Below are 15,408 nucleotides of genomic sequence, written 5' to 3' on the forward strand. Positions count from 1 at the left end.
TGCCATGACGTTTGGATTTTTTTTCAAAGAGAGGAAAAAAACTCCCTTGGCTTCTATTACAGCATCCATATTTTGTGCCATTTTAATTTTTTCTCGTGTCTTTTTTCTCTCTCTTTGGGCAATGTCAGTATCGTTTGTTTCTGGTAAATTTTAAATCACCACTTAATTTCCAATAGAAAAAAAAAGAAGGTTTAGTTACACCTAAAATAATCCTGAATGTCAGACACACGGTGGGCACGCCAGAAAGTCAACATTACATGAATAAAACAGATTAGCCCAGAATACCTCCCATTCATTTTCCCAGGTTCCTAATTTAATAATTGCAGTGACTTTAATTTATCCAGACCCTCAGTCTGAACTCGGCATGGGCAGGGTAGACAGCCAAACCTGAAAATTCAAGTTAAAATTCTCATTTGGGAGCTTGTATTGTCTAGATTAATCATCCACAAGGGTCAAGTCAGCCAAGTAATTCTGGTTCAGCTTAATCTCTGTGGAGGCAGAATTAGTCCTTTACAGTCAAGGTCCTTGCCCCAGCCCCATATATTTCTGGTTTTTTTGTTTGTTTGTTTTTTTAGACAGAGTCTCGCTCTATTGCCCAGGCTGGAGTGCAGTGGCACAATCTCGGCTCACTGCAACTTCCATCTCCTGGGTTCAAACGATTTTCCTGCTTTAGCCTCCTGAGTAACTGGGTTTACAGACACATGCCACCACGACTGGCTCATTTTTGTATTTTTAGTAGGGACAGAGTTTCACCATGTTGGCCAGGCTGGTCCTGAACTCCTGACCTCAAGTGATCCACCCGCCTCGGCCTCCCAAAGTGCTGGGATTACAGGTGTGAGCCACCATGCCCAGACTGTTTCTTTCTTAAGCTCTTACTTTCTCACGTGTGAGTTACCTTGTAGGTTTCCAAGACAGAGGGGGCAAGATGGAAAAGGAGAACACAGAAATCTAGCCTGGAGGAGCTGCTCTGTTCCTGTATTTATCTGTGTAGGTGTGAATGAGGGAGAAAATGACAAGAGAATTACATTATTTTAAGGCTGGTCCCCCCCCCCCCCATCATTTACTTTTTGAGAAATAATTGCCCAATACTGAAAGGTATGTCCTTCCAAAATGTTTGTGTTTCAAATGGCTTCCTAATTACCTAGTTTACAGGGGGTGTGTATGGTTATCTGAAGTTACATGGGTATACACTGGTGGTGTGAGGTGTCCAGGGAAAGGAAGAGCAGTCCTGGTGGCTCAAACCCTGAGGGATGTGCGGGGGATGGGTGAGAATGTGAACAGACATGTTGGAAGCTAATCGTGCAGTGGCACCCATGCCTGTAGCCATCTCAGTGGGGGGTCCTTCTACGAACAAGCTTTGATTAATGATATTTTAATGCTAGTTTAGGTTTTTAGCACTCCCATGCCTAAAGGCTCTGATAGAAGCAAGACCCCCACCCCAGCAAAAAAAAAAAAAAAAAAAAAAGGCAATGATTTTTATGCCTTCCAACAGATCTCTTAAGGGGCAGACGTCCAGAGAGCCAGGTGTGCCAGGGACCTATGGCAGCAGGGCTGAACGTGCCCGCTCCAGTCTCTCCAGTGCTGGGAGAGACCTCTAGATGGTGCAGGTGAGTTTGCAATGAGGGAAAGCCCCTCCGCAAGGACTGCGTTTCCAAACTTGCAGACAGGACAGGGAGCAGTAAAGGAAGAGTTCCCGGGAAGCCCTTTAAATTGAAAGGAAAAGAAGCAAGGCTGGTGGCAGAGAGGTGTGCCAGGTCCCAGGCAGCCCTACTGGCCCCTAAGGACATAGAGTACCTGCTTCTGAGAGGGCTGCCAGGGTAGCCACCGGTGAAGCCTGTCACCCAGAACTGGATGTACCTGGCTTTCTTCACAGACCCATCTTCTGCTGGGACTGAAGCTGACCCACAACAGAAGCCGGGTAAGCTTTGGTCCTTTCCTCTGGTTTTCTAAACTCTTCAGCTGTGGCTGAGACGGAGGTGTCATGGGCTGGGAGAGAGCCTGGGTGCATTTTTGAAATGCATGTCATTTTTGGGTTGCGTTTGAACAAGCTTTACCGATTGCAGTATGTCTGCGCTACCAGTTATAAGACCTGAGATTGTTCCTTTGTTTTCAGGAAAACATCAGAAACCCCATTTTGCTGTTGGTTGCACATTTGGTTAGGGAGCCAAATTCTGTGTGCGCTTCACAGGCTTTAAGATTTGGGCTACTGAAGCAACGGGTTCCTCCAGGGAGCGTGAAAAGTATGTTTCTCAGGTTTGCCCCTGTGCCCGGCTCACTGGGGAAGGCAGGCGCGGCTGGGACTCTAGCTGGGCTCTGTACCTGCCTCCAACTCTGTGTACCTGCTGTGCCCTAAGAGACCTTCCAAGTAGGGTATCCAGTCATGCCTGAGACCCCCCCCATATCCTGGCCTCTGTGTTGGTGGTGGAGGGGTGGGGAGAGGGAGAGAAGGAGGGGAATGGGTACCTATTTGTGATTGAGGTTTTCATTTCCAGCCAAGAGGTTCCTCTCAACACTCTGACAGACAGTGGGGCTGTTTGGGCTCCTAGACAGGAGCCGGCTCTGATTCCCAGCCTCCCGTAGCAGCCAGGCTTTGAGATATCAGCTCAGGGAGAAGAAGGTGGCTGGGAAGGGAGGACAGCAGGCGAGGTTCCCACTGGGTTTCCCTGCCCATGTTGTGCTGGGTCAGCAACAAGAGGGACAGTTCAAATCTACGAGGAGGGCAAATGCCGGTCAGTGGGGAGTCCCACACAGTCAGGGGCACACGCATATGAGGAGACTTACGGAGAGGCAGGAGCACCACCGTCCTCTTCCCCGGTCCCTAGGCCACTGCTCTGTGGCTCTCAAGTGGCATTTTTGAGACACTTTTTAAGCAAGAGTGAAACTGTAACAAAGAGGTGAAGAGCCATAATAGACTGAAGGAGAAAAGGGATCCAGGCATCTAAAATAGAGAATGTGTCTTTCCTGGCTTGATACGCTGAGGTTTCTGTCATAGCCACTTAAAGCCTTTAAAGATACATTTTGACAGAGGCTACCAAAAAGAGAGTGACTCTAGTCAAGGTTGGGAAATAAGCGTTTGTTCCGATGACTGTCCACGTGCACCCTTCACAGCTGGGAAAGTTTGGCAATCCTGGTGGTGATCGGCGGGGGTCTCCGCTGTACCCCTCCCCATCCCTAAGTGGGCCAGGCTGTGCCGTGGGAGGATTAATTTGTGACAGCACAGTTGGAGGATAATCTTGGAAGGACCGGTCTTCGAGAGGAAAAAGTAAATACAATTTCCCTGAAATGCTTGATTTTCACTCCCTGGCCGCTACCTGGTTTCTTGCTTTTGTGAGCTGGACTTTCATTTTGTTGGGGATACACATTTGTGAAGTTCAGAAGTGTCAGGGGCTCATCTTCGTTTCTCAGGCATCATGGTACCCTCAATGCCTAGCCCAGTGCCTGCCATTGGGCAGCAGCCCAGCATTGCTCGGGAGTGCAGACAGACCTGGTCTTACCCCATCTCACGGAGCACAAAACCGACTTGCCTCTGTTAAACAGGGAGCCTCTTCGTCAAAGTTCCTCAGGTCTCACAGGCCCACAGACGGAAGCTGGGTTACCTGACGCTCCTTTCTGGGTCCAGGTGAGTGCGTTTTGTGGTTTCCAAAGAATAGAATTTATTCTCAAGGAAACGCCCAGGAACCCAGCTTCAAAGACTCAAGCAAATCTGAAATTCAAATACAGGAGCTGTAAACAGGATGGCGTTTGGCAGACAGCCTTGCTGCTCAAGTGGCTCAACCCCTCAGCTGGGCTCAGTTTCCCCTCACCCTCCTCCTAGCCTGCCTGGTGGCTGCCTGCATGCCTCAATTATCCTGGATGACACCTGCCTGCTCATTCCTTTGATGCTGTTTGTGGCTCTGCCTAGGTATTCCACCCACCAATAGTATCATTAATTAACTTACATTAAGCCCACTTAGCACATTAGATCAATTAGGAGACAAAAGCTCCGGCCAACCCTGCCTATGAGCCTACCGCCTCCATCTCACTGCCTATGATTCTGTCCTTACTGAATTCGTATATTACAGGAAGGAATTTTTTTAAGTCCCCAATGTTACTATTTTCCTAAAAAATAAAGCAAGGAAACATAAGCCGATGCCTAGTCATTTAACCTCTGCTGAACATTTCTCTAGCACTTTACAAAGCGTTTTCATGAATGTCTTCTCTATTTTCCCAAAAAGGAAATTGAGGCTCAGAGAGGTTCACTGACTTGCCCAAAGTCACACAGCTCATAATGATTATGGGAACACCAAGAACCGGTCTAGATTAGCACACGGAATGCGCAGGCCTTGTGAGGAGCCTGTCGCTGGTAATTGGAGGGGCTGAGACTAGAATTTGTGTCCTCTGCCACCAACACTGCCACATTTTCCCCCACAAGGAGATGATGCAATGACAGCCACCAGGGATTATAAAAATAAGTGTGGAGTGAGCAACACCCTCCTTCCTGTATCTTAGTTTCCCAGGTCCGTGTCAGCCCCAGACACACTCATATCCTGTCCTCAGCGGGGAGGGATCCAGAGGAAACAATCTCAGTTTTGTTCTTTGTGAACCCTCCTGATAAAAGTTAGAGTGTTTGTAGTTTTTATATAGTGAAAAAACTGTCAAATATAGGCCATTGTAGGTGGTTCAGTCGAAGGTAGTCTAGTAACTAAAAAATAATTCAAAATGGCATTTGGGGCTCGGGCATCCCAACAGCCCATTGGCCCCTGAGACAAATGAGCTTGACCATATTTAATTTTTCATCATTGTCCTTAGAGTGTCACAAAGCATTACCCAAGGATAACTAACCCTGTACAGTCAAAGCTATGGAAAAAGCTTTGCCCTGGTTCTTGGCAGGAGTCAGCCATTCATTAGGTCGTGTATTAAGGGATCCTGCAACCTGAAGAGTCTTCAGTGATAGCACACCCCAAGCACATCATGCATTCCATGAAAATATGTCCAATGAATGAATGAATGGGCTCCTTCATCCTTCTTGTTAAGAGAAAGGTCACCAATTGTTCCAATGACACAGTTAGGGACAAGGGAGCTGCTCGAACATCAGCATCCCCTAAGTCAACAGCAAACAAATCCTAGTTAGCAAAGGTACCCACTCTGGGGACAGAGACACCTGTTATTTCTCAAATGCTGCATGCCCAAGGGTGTCAAACACACTGGCCCCCAGGAAGGAGCAGACACATGCATGTGAAGCTGGAGGCCCTGCCCCCTTGCCCAGATCCTCTTGCCCAGGCACACTCTGGAAATGCCCATCACGTTATACAACTACGTACACATGCAATCAACCAGGAGGCCTTCGTTTTCCATTTCCAACAAAACAGAGGACTATGGAAAACAGGTGGGCCATAAGGAGCCCCACAGAGGAAGATGCACCTGTGGTGGTAGCCCTCGCTGCACCACCCTGCGAGCTCATGCCAGCTGAACTCACTTCACGGTAATTCAGACCTACTGCTGCAAACACAGGAGGAAGGCGCGCCTTCACTTGTGAGTCAGATGAAATCAGCAATGAGAGCAATAACAGCCACAGTCACGTTACTCTTACTGACAGCCCTGAGACCCGCAGTGCAGTGCAGAAGCCAAGCTTAGCAGTGGGCTTAAGGCTGATATTGTTAACTGATACCATTCAATGGCTAGATATAGGCAACTAAAAAGTGAGCCCAAATACTGAAATATGATACAGTATTAGTCTCCTGAAAATAAAAAAAGAGTTGATTCTGCCAACAATACCTTAATCCTAAGAGAAAGCACTGCAAAACCAGGCTGCAAGCAAAAAACGGGAGGGCATGCACTGTTTTGATGACTCTCAGATCGTTACCAAATCTATTCTCTTAAAGCTTCCATTTGCCATATTTCCAACCCCGTGTTTGCACGGAATCTCGCATGCACAGGAGGAAACAGGCAGGATTTCAAGTTGGTTTTAGTGCACATTCATTCATTCAGCAAATGTTTTATGGGCATCTGCTACATGCCAGGCACCAAGCTGGGATGTAGTGAGTGACACAGTGGTCCCATGGGTGAGGAGAGAGAACATCCCTGCACTCGCAGAACTTAGATTCTGCCACAAGGAGAGAAGCCATAATGCATAAATCCAGCGCCATGAAAAAAAAAAAAAACAACAAACCAGCAGGGCAGGCAGAAAGAAGGTGCCCGGGGTAGTAGTGGGGGCCTCTTGGGAAATGAAATAGTTGAGTAAAGACCCGGATGAAATGAGGGAGTGAACCAGGACACCCGCAAGAAAGGAGGCCCTGGGGTGGGGTGAGCTGGAGATGTTCCTGCACCAGCAGGAAGGCTGTGCTGCCAGAGCAGAGGGGAAGGAGGGTTGAACAGGAGGAGAGGAGAACCAGGAGCCTGAGCGAGCCGTGGCAAGGGGGCTGGGCTCTCATTGAGTGTGACAGAAGGGCAAATAGAAGTCAAGTCAAGGCAGAAGTTCAGCCATGGTGGCTCACGCCCTGTGTCGTTCTGGAACAGTCAGTGCCCACACCACCCCATCCCATACCACGCCGGTTGCTGTATTCTGAGTATTAGCTCCTAAGGAGCTGGGTCTCCAAGTAGCCTCTTCCTGAGAGAGCTGGCTTGGCTGGGGTGCAGGGCAGGAAGGGCAGGCAGCAGGAGGGCTGGCAGGAGAGGAATGATCCATTTCCACCCACACCTGCTCCCTTAGCCGTTAACACGTGCCAAAGGGATCCATTGTGAGAAAAATTACAAAGACCCTAACTTGAAACACGTGATTACACTTCCAAAAATCTAAAAGTAGATTATCAAGACTCAATAAGTTGTGCAGAGAAAGAACACTCAGCAACAGACATCGCAGTTGCCCTCCTTGCAGCCCTGCTGGGACACTCCCACAGTCGCAGAGCCACTGGCCAGCTGCACTCGCTTCCTCCTCATTTGGAAAGAGGGACACCTTCCAGCATCGGATACGAGATGGAGTGATGGAGTAGGGACACAGTGGCTCCCTGACAGCTCAGTTGGCAAAACTGTTGGAGAATGGGTTCAGAGATCACTGATGCCCTGGGCCAGCATGCCAGAGCTGTTCCTGTTGACTCCATATGGCCTTTGGAGTTGGGGAGAAACTGGCTTCCCTGCCCTGTCCCACACAGAGCCACCAGCACTTGGAAAGTTTGATTTCCTTCCTCGTAACTGGAGGACGGAGGTCAATTAGGAGGGAAGTCAGCCTGGAGGAAGATACCTGTCTCTGGGAAGTCCAGGGCAGTCAAGGCAGACAGATGGATCATGAGGGAGGAGCTGGAAGCGCAGGATTGTTGACTTGATGTCTGGTTGGGGTCTGATGAATACAGGAAAGTGCAAGTCCACGGGGAATGCTCCAGTGGGATGCAGATGTCTATTAAGTTGGCTGATGTTATTTACCCAGTTAGATGTGGTTTTATGGTTTACTGTTTGGATTGAGGCTCTGTGTCCATGCATAATAAACATTACCTCTGGCCCAGAAAAATCCTAATCCTTAAAAGTACGGCAATGCACTGAGCATCCCTAAAAGGTACTTTAGAGGAGTCTCAAGGTTCGTTTTCTTTAAGATTTAGTCCTTAATAAAGACTCAAAATGGCTGTTCCTAAAGCCTCCTGTCCATAATGAAGAAAATAAATCAGAGTATACACTTTGGAGATGTGTTTGTTGACATGCGGCATCCCCTGCAGAAAGCCTGTATCTCCAAGAAGTGTGGCCGAGGGAGGGCACTGACAGCTGAGTTTAGAGTGGGATCTGTAAGCAGCACAAACTAATCATGCATCGGTAGATTTGCAGAGTGTGGTTTTCTGTTGATGGGTTTCTTTATGGGCAATAAAATCTCTAATAAGTATCATTTACATTCAGCAGAACTCTTTGAATTTTAGCTCATTCTTAGAGAGATTTGGAGAGAAAGAGACCATCCCTGCACATGCAGCAAGCACCTGGCCTGTCTGGATGGCCAGTCCTTGTTCTGTGGCCACTGTGATCCCTGCCAATGTCCAAGTTTCCCGCCAGCACTCACTAAGCAATTTTGCTTCTCATTTTATGGGCAGAGGTAACCAAAACAAGGAGACTTAGGTGACTCAGGACACTCGGTTTTGAGTCATCTCTTAAAACCAGGAGACAAAACTTTCTCTAGAATTACTGCCAGTTGGTTTCCAACTTGAGGTTTCCAGATGAAAATTATTATCCAAACAGACCACACACAGCACTCTGACTTGCCTTCGGTGCCTGGCGTGTGCGAGGGAAATGGCGCTGGAGAATATTATCCTGATGATTATCACAGTTGTTGCTTTTGAAGGCAAATATTTATTTTGTGAAGATTGCAAAATGAGGTACAACAGAATGTTGAGCTCCTCCTTATGTTTACAGAATAAACAGAACTGAGACACTGGCAAACGCCAATGTCCCTAGTTCTCAAAGGACTGGCTGCATGCCTCCCGCGGCATCAGTTAAAGCAGGAGCCTCTGGAGATGCAGGCCTTTGGTGGTGGGATAGCCTCCCACCGGGGAGGGTCTGAGGCTTCCACCCACCTCCATGGGTTCATCTCTGTAAACGGCTCTCCCAATGTGGGCTGGATGGGGTTTGAGGTGGCTGCTTTCCTGTTTACGCTGGAGCATAGAGAGGACACTGCATTTGCTGTAATGCAATGGGCTCTAGATCTTACTCAAGGCTTTGTGAGAAGATCTAATAGAAATAGAAGACCTGGCCCCTATTCTCGTGGCCTAAAGCATTGAAAGGAGGAAATAGGAGAGATAGCCAAATTGCACTGCGCTGTGACTGAGCTGTTAAACATCTGTCCCCGCCATGGCACTGACTATACCCTCTTTGAGGACGGGGAGCATCGTCTGTTCATTCTCTGGCACCTAGCACAGTGGCTGCACAGAGTAGGTATTCAATAAATGTTGAAGAAACCCACATTTATTGGGCGTTTGTTACACTCTTAGCATTTCCGTCTTAATCTGCACAGCAGTCCTGTGAAATAGAGACAGTCATCACTGCTTCACACATGGGCAAAGTAAGGCTTGGAGAGGTGAGGTGGCTTGCCTGAGACCTCCCTCCTGGTAAGTTCATGGACTTCGCCTTGCTGTCGTTTCCATGGGCTCATTCAGAAATGAGAGCTGGGATGATGTGGGCTGTTTCAAATTAACTTGAAGTCTAACCTTGTATCATAACTATCTCAGATGCGGGGACAGTATATATCGGGCAGGGGTCTAGGTATAGACATATGTGTAAAAGGCTAAACACGGCTGAGCTCCCCAGAGACACCTCAGCAGACAGCCCTGCTGGCTGGCTCCAGGTCCTGGACAGGTGTTGTGTGGGCTACAGGATGCTGGGAACTAGAGTGGAAAATGGAAGCTTCTCTTTCTATCCTCAAGGCCAAGAGCAGACCTGGCCAGTCATTCTTCTAACAATAGCAGTCACACCAGACCTAAGACGCGCCAGACAACTTCAACCTCAGGAGCCTTTCTTCTTCCCTGAAGTCGGGTTGGACTGGTCCTGGTGGGGTTGGACTGGCACAGGCTAGCCACCTGGGGCGGGTGTGGCTCTGGAAAGAATGCTGGCGGCAGGGTGGGGAGGAGCCCAGCCTCAGGTGGACACAGTCCCAGAGCCAGCCCCTTCCCGTGCTAGTGGTGGAACTTCAGATCATCATTGCTGGGTAACTCTTGTCACTTCAATTCCCCGAGGGAAGGTCACATACTTGCCTCATGGGAATATTGTGTGGATTTGCGAGAGCCAAGGCAGGCAGAGTGCTTAGAACGGGGCATGAGCATGCTGGAAGACCCACCCACGCTCCGTATGCACTCACGGGCTGAGTTTAACGGGTCACCTCAGCCTCTTCCTGGCAGTCATTCCCCGTGGTCTAGTCCATCAGAGGTCCCTGTCTTTCCTGGGAGCAATCTATCAATTTGGCCAGGTTTCAGAACGCCATCTGGACCCTGCAGTTAAGGGGCAGCTACACAGGGGTTGGTGTGGGGACACCGCAGGCTTTGCCAGCCCCCATGGAGTATGGTGCCAGGTTGGCCACCTCCCCACCAGTGACACCCTGACCCCACTCTGACCACACTTATTCAAGCTCAGGGCTGCTGCATTTGTTCCTTCTGCCTAAAACACACTGGCCCCAGATGTCTGTGTGTCTTGCTCATTCCCTTCAGTTCTATGCTAACCCATCGTCCTATCAGAGAAACCCTCCCTGGCCCCACGCTGTATAAAACAGCAGCTCCCACCACCAAACTCCCGTTTTACCTTTATTCATAATAGTGTCCACTAAACAACTTATGCAGACACACGTAATATCACATAAATATTATATATGTTTGAAACTAGAACTTGGTGAGTAATAAGCATTAGCTTAAAATCACGACTTGCTGCTGAGGTGAGGGGCAGGACATGCCCACCAGAGCGGGAGCGGCAGTTTCCTCCTTGCTCTCCAGAGTCTCCCAAGGGGGCTTTTGCTCTCCTCACCTTTGCAGAGGTTTCGAGATGTGACTCACATGGGCCTCCCTGGGATTCTCTCACTGCAGAACTGTCCGGAATCAGTGAAGCAAATAGGGAAGAGAATGCAATGAGCTGGGGTTAAAGAAAAACCAGGAGGCCTCGAAATAGTACAGTATCAGGTTGAGAGCAGAGGAAGTGGTGAGTGACTTGCCTGCCGCCACCCCCCCGCACCACGCCATCCAGTTGAACTTGACAATGGCCGATCTGTTAAGTGTGAGTGTGTCCATGATCACTGATACAGCAGGCTTGGGAGGTGAGTGCATCACACTGATTTTCAAGTACAGAAGCAGAGGCCAGGAGAGTCACGTGCCTGCCTCATCTCAGCCAGCGCAATAGAGCCACAGCACCCTGCTTCCCACCCCCTAGCTGTGATGCCAGGTATTCCCCCACCCATGTGTTGCCCGCCAGAGCCAAGCTGATTGTCAGGGCCTAGAGGGAAGCATGTCATGTCAGATGGCCAAAGTGAAGAAACTTTATTCAAGGGACCCATTTGGCTGGTGGCGTGTGCCTCGGTGGCTCCTCTGTTGGCTACATCTGCCTGGACCTGCTCAAGCCCTCCTCTGCTCTGCAGTGCCTGCCGTCTGCATCCTTCATGATTAATCTGACCCTGGGTAGGGAGGCAGGAGGGGCTTCTCTTCTCCACAGCCCTGCACCTCAGCAGCCTGGCTCAGGGTCTCCAGGTCCCCAGCCACCACCTGACATGCCCCTAGCTTACTAGCTTGCTTTCTCCAACCCCCCCCCTTCAGCTGCTGAAGGGTATGCCATACGTGTGTGTGTGTGTGTGTGTGTGTGTGTGTGTGTGTGTGAGAGAGAGAGAGAGAGCCACCAAAGCTTGGGATGGGGATTGAACCAGGCTGGGGGAAGTGGTGGGGCAGGAGGCAGCCCAGCCCAGGGTCAGCCCCTGCAAACAAGACTGTTGGAGGAGTGAGGTTCACCAAATGGAAGAGGCAAATCTGACTCTGAACTTCCCCGACCAGATGACACCTTTGATTCTGCATGTCTGGGCTCTAAGGTGCAGATTCTCCTTTTACCCAACAGCAAGAAAGATCTATTCCTCAGGTGAGGGTCAAGTACTGGGGCGGTGGATGGAGAAACACAGTGAGAGGGAGGGAGAGTCTGGGCATCCTCAGATGGTTCCGCATTTCCGAGTTTTCGGTGAATCTCATTTTCCACAACACTGAACGTTTTTGAAGCTGGCACCTCTCTGCTTACTGAGTCGATGCCTCATTGGAAATGGAATGTCTGTGCTTCACACACCACACCCCCTCCTGCCCCTGCTGAGAACTCTCCCGGGTTAATGGTTTCCTTTTGGAAAGCTTTCAAGTGGTCTTCGTTGGAGTTTACATTATCTGCTTCCCTCTGCTCTGTATGTGGATTATTTGCCTGTTGGGTTTAATTTAACCAGATTTGCAGCTGTGCTAACAACTTCATTGGTGCCCTCCTGCTTTCAGTACGGATTTTCCCGTCTTTTCTTCAGCGTACCGATAGACGGTCTTCATACCGAAGCCTACGCAGCGTTGGGCGTCGTCTGCTGGTGTTCTGCCTCACTACAGAACGCATTTCCTCTGACCGAACTTCACTGCATCTCAGGCTCTAACTAGGTCGCTCTAATATTTTAATAGGAATAGTTAAAATAAATTATGTATTAAAAGCCACTGTTAAACAAGAAAAAAAAGCCTTTCCTCGGTGCTCTGAACCTCAGCCTCCTTGGGAGGATCTGCGTGTTCCCTAAGCCCGTGGCTCCCTCGGAGCTCTACCCTCTAGAAATACATTGTGAAACTCTTGAGGCGTCTACCAAATATGACAAACCCACAGATTAGCAAAGACACGCAGAGTCGACCAAGTTTGATATTTTTGTTTTTTTAATGAGCTTTTTGTACTTAATAGGAGACCTGGCCACCTAATACAACGGTGATTATTGGGAACCACAGAGATGTAATCAGATGTTCTAGACATGGATGGTGTATTTACCCCTTAAAACACTTCCACGCCCTGCCTGGATCCTTTTCTGCTCCATAGACCATTCCCAGTGAAGGCCGTAGCTCAGCAGGCCCTGCACTTGGCATTACAGCGCGGGACCTGTGTAGCCTTGCCCTCTGGGGCCCCTTGCTGGTCTTCCTACCCTGGGCTCTTCCCTATGTCAGTACCATTTGTTGGGAGAAGGAAGAACGACTTTGAACCGCAGCCCTGTTCTATGGATGAAGGTGGCTGGAGTTCCTCTACGAGAATAGAAGCTCCCTGAGGAGTTTCATCTACATCCACAGAGGCCATAGATCCTGCCTGTGGATAAGAGAAAAAGCAAATGGCCGTCGTTTCTTTACTGTGTCATTTAGTGTGATGTCTTGTGGTTGATGAAGGCTTCAAAAGTGTGTGAACCAGAAGTAGAACAAGAAAAGAGGGCGCGGCACTAGCAGGAGCTGTCCGGAGGTCTCTGTGGGTCCCTCAGACACCAAGTCCTGTTTCCACCATCAGCTCTGAGGCCTTCTGTTCACCGGGGAATCTCCAGGGCTTTGTCAGCATTTGAAACAACAGTGACTCCTAGTGAGAGCCGGGTCCCAGGAGGGAGGACGTCCAGATGCCCCCAGTCCCACCTCACACCCAGGAACAGTCTTCCAGTTCAGGAACACTTAGAAAGGGTGAGCTCCTGGCCGGGCGCGGTGGCTCACGCCTGTAATCCCAGCACTTTGGGAGTCCGAGGCGGGCAGATCACAAGGTCAGGAGATCAAGACCATCCTGGCTAACACGGTGAAACCCCGTCTCTACTAAAAATACAAAAAATAAGCCGGGCGTGGTGGCAGCCTCCTGTAGTCCCAGCTACTCAGGAGACTGAGGCAGGAAATGGCGTGAACCCGGGAAGCAGAGCTTACAGTGAGCCAAGATTGTGCCACTGCACTCCAGCCTGGGCAACAGAGCAAGACTCCATCTAAAAAAAAAGAAAAAAGAAAAAAAGAAAGGGTGAGCTCCTCAGGAGTGGAGCTGAGAAGCCACCACATCTCTGGGCAGCATGGGCAGTGCTGTTGGGCCGTGGCAGGGTGGTCACTCCTCCTAGCCAGGGTTGAAGGGCACGTTGGCACCCTTTAGCCTTACCCATCTAGGAAAACCCAGGCCCAGGCTAGTGGGGGCCACTGGAATCATTCAGCGCCTCCTTATTGGCATCCTGATCACAGCACAGGTGTCTTTCTAAATGGGAGCTTGTTCTTTCCAAACTGGGAAGTCAGAGGTATTTGGATAGTTTTAGATTTAGTGCACCCTCAGACACCTTTTCATCTTAGCATTTGTCAGTCCTCACTGTGCACCCAGATCTGGGATTCAAATGCCAATCTCCAGTGAAAAGAACCAGGGCTCCTTGGAGAAGCGGCTGACTCCAGAGCTGGGGCAGGGAAATTACAAGAGGAGCCTGGAGCACCTTGTAGTGCCAGAAAGTGAAGAGATCCTAAGAAAAGAAAAAGAAGAAAAAGAAAAAAAAATGGGAGCATGTCTAAGGGACACACAAACCAATTAAAAGAGCTCCCAGTCACCGAAGCTGGGACAATCTGAGCAGCAAAATAAATAATGTAATATTGGATTATAACCCGGAGTTTAAAATGAATACCCATGTGTTCACACTGAAAATAAATGATGGACGGATGGACAAATACATAACAGAGAAGAGGCAGGTCTCCCGTATAGAGGAACTCCAGGCAATTCTTGTAGATGCTGTGCCCTTGAGGAGGTGGAGCAGATAACTCCCTCCCTTAAGTGTGTGCTCCACCTGGAGACTTCCTTCCGAGGAGCACCGAAAGGAGTCACTTCACAGTGGGGAATCCTGCCAGTCACTGCCTCATCCCAGTGATCAAGGCCAGCATTAGCAATCCTGAGCCATGCTGGTAGCATGAACCATTCACGTGATGAGAATGGCACATTGCCTCTGTGGTCTTCCTCCCAAACCCATACCCCCAGTCTGTCACTGGGGAAAAACATCTGACAACTCTCAGTTGAGGAGGGTTCTACAAAACACCTGGGCAGTGCTCCTTAAAACTTCTGAGTCATCAAAAACAAGGCAAGTCAGAAATTGTCTTGTTAGCCAAGAAGAGCCTAAGGAGGTATGATGACTAAATGTAAAGTGGGATGCTGGATGCGATCCTGGTACAGAAAAAGAACGTTAGGAGAAAGCTAAGGACATCTGAAGATGTATGAAATTCAGTTAACAATAATGCACCAGTATTTGTTCATCAGGGATGACCACTGTATCGCATCATGTAAGATCCTAAAGGGAAAACTGGTGTGGGTTCCCAGGGAACACTCTGTATGTATTTGCAACTTTTCTTTTTCTTTTTCTTTTTCTTTTTCTTTTCTTTTTTTTTTTTTTTTTTTTTTTTTTTTTTTTGAGACAGAGTCTCGCTCTGCCACCCAGGCTGGAGGTGCAGTGGTGCGATCTCGGCTCACTGAAACCTTTGCCTCCCGGGTTCAAGCAATTCTCCTGCCTCGACCTCCTGAGTAGCTGGGATTACAGGCGTGCTAATTTTTGTATTTTTAGTAGAGGTGGGGTTTCACCATGTTGGTCAGGCTGATCTCCAACTCCTGACCTCGGCCTCCACTCGTGATGCTTGTGATCCACTCCCCTCGGCCTCCCAAAGTGCTGGGATTACAGGCATGAGCCACCATGCCCATGTCTACTTTTCATGGTGTAAATCATTAAGATAATGTTCATAAACAGGGTACCATAGTGTCTAACACAAAATACACCGTCAATATGTGGCATTTCTATTTTTCTTCTTATTTCTATTTGCAGAATGGATGGACAGGATGGTCTTACTCTCCTGCAAGTGGAATGTTGAGCTTTTTGTGAACAAAGATGATGCTTACAGCTCCGCAGTTAGTTTAAAATGGGTAAGAGCCTTGTGCTGAAAACCCTGAGAGCCTCATTTTCAATCCCAA

At 49.0% G+C, this 15,408-nt stretch overlaps 1 protein-coding gene across 2 annotated transcripts in view; it reads left to right on the forward strand.

The window, feature by feature from the left end:
* Positions 1 to 1,653: 1,653 nt before the first annotated feature.
* The window catches only part of LOC105471842 (ectodysplasin A receptor), a 94,250-nt gene continuing 80,495 nt past the window's right edge, over positions 1,654 to 15,408 (forward strand). Inside the window, exon 1 of one of the 2 annotated variants that reach the window (XM_011724612.2) lies at positions 1,654 to 1,918. The gene's annotated coding sequence lies outside the window, so the exon portion shown is untranslated. The remainder of the gene's footprint in view (positions 1,919 to 15,408) is intronic. The other variant, XM_011724610.2, reaches the window with a different exon arrangement.

The sequence above is a fragment of the Macaca nemestrina genome, chromosome 13 (genome assembly GCF_043159975.1).
Source record: "Macaca nemestrina isolate mMacNem1 chromosome 13, mMacNem.hap1, whole genome shotgun sequence".
NCBI lineage: Eukaryota > Metazoa > Chordata > Mammalia > Primates > Cercopithecidae > Macaca > Macaca nemestrina.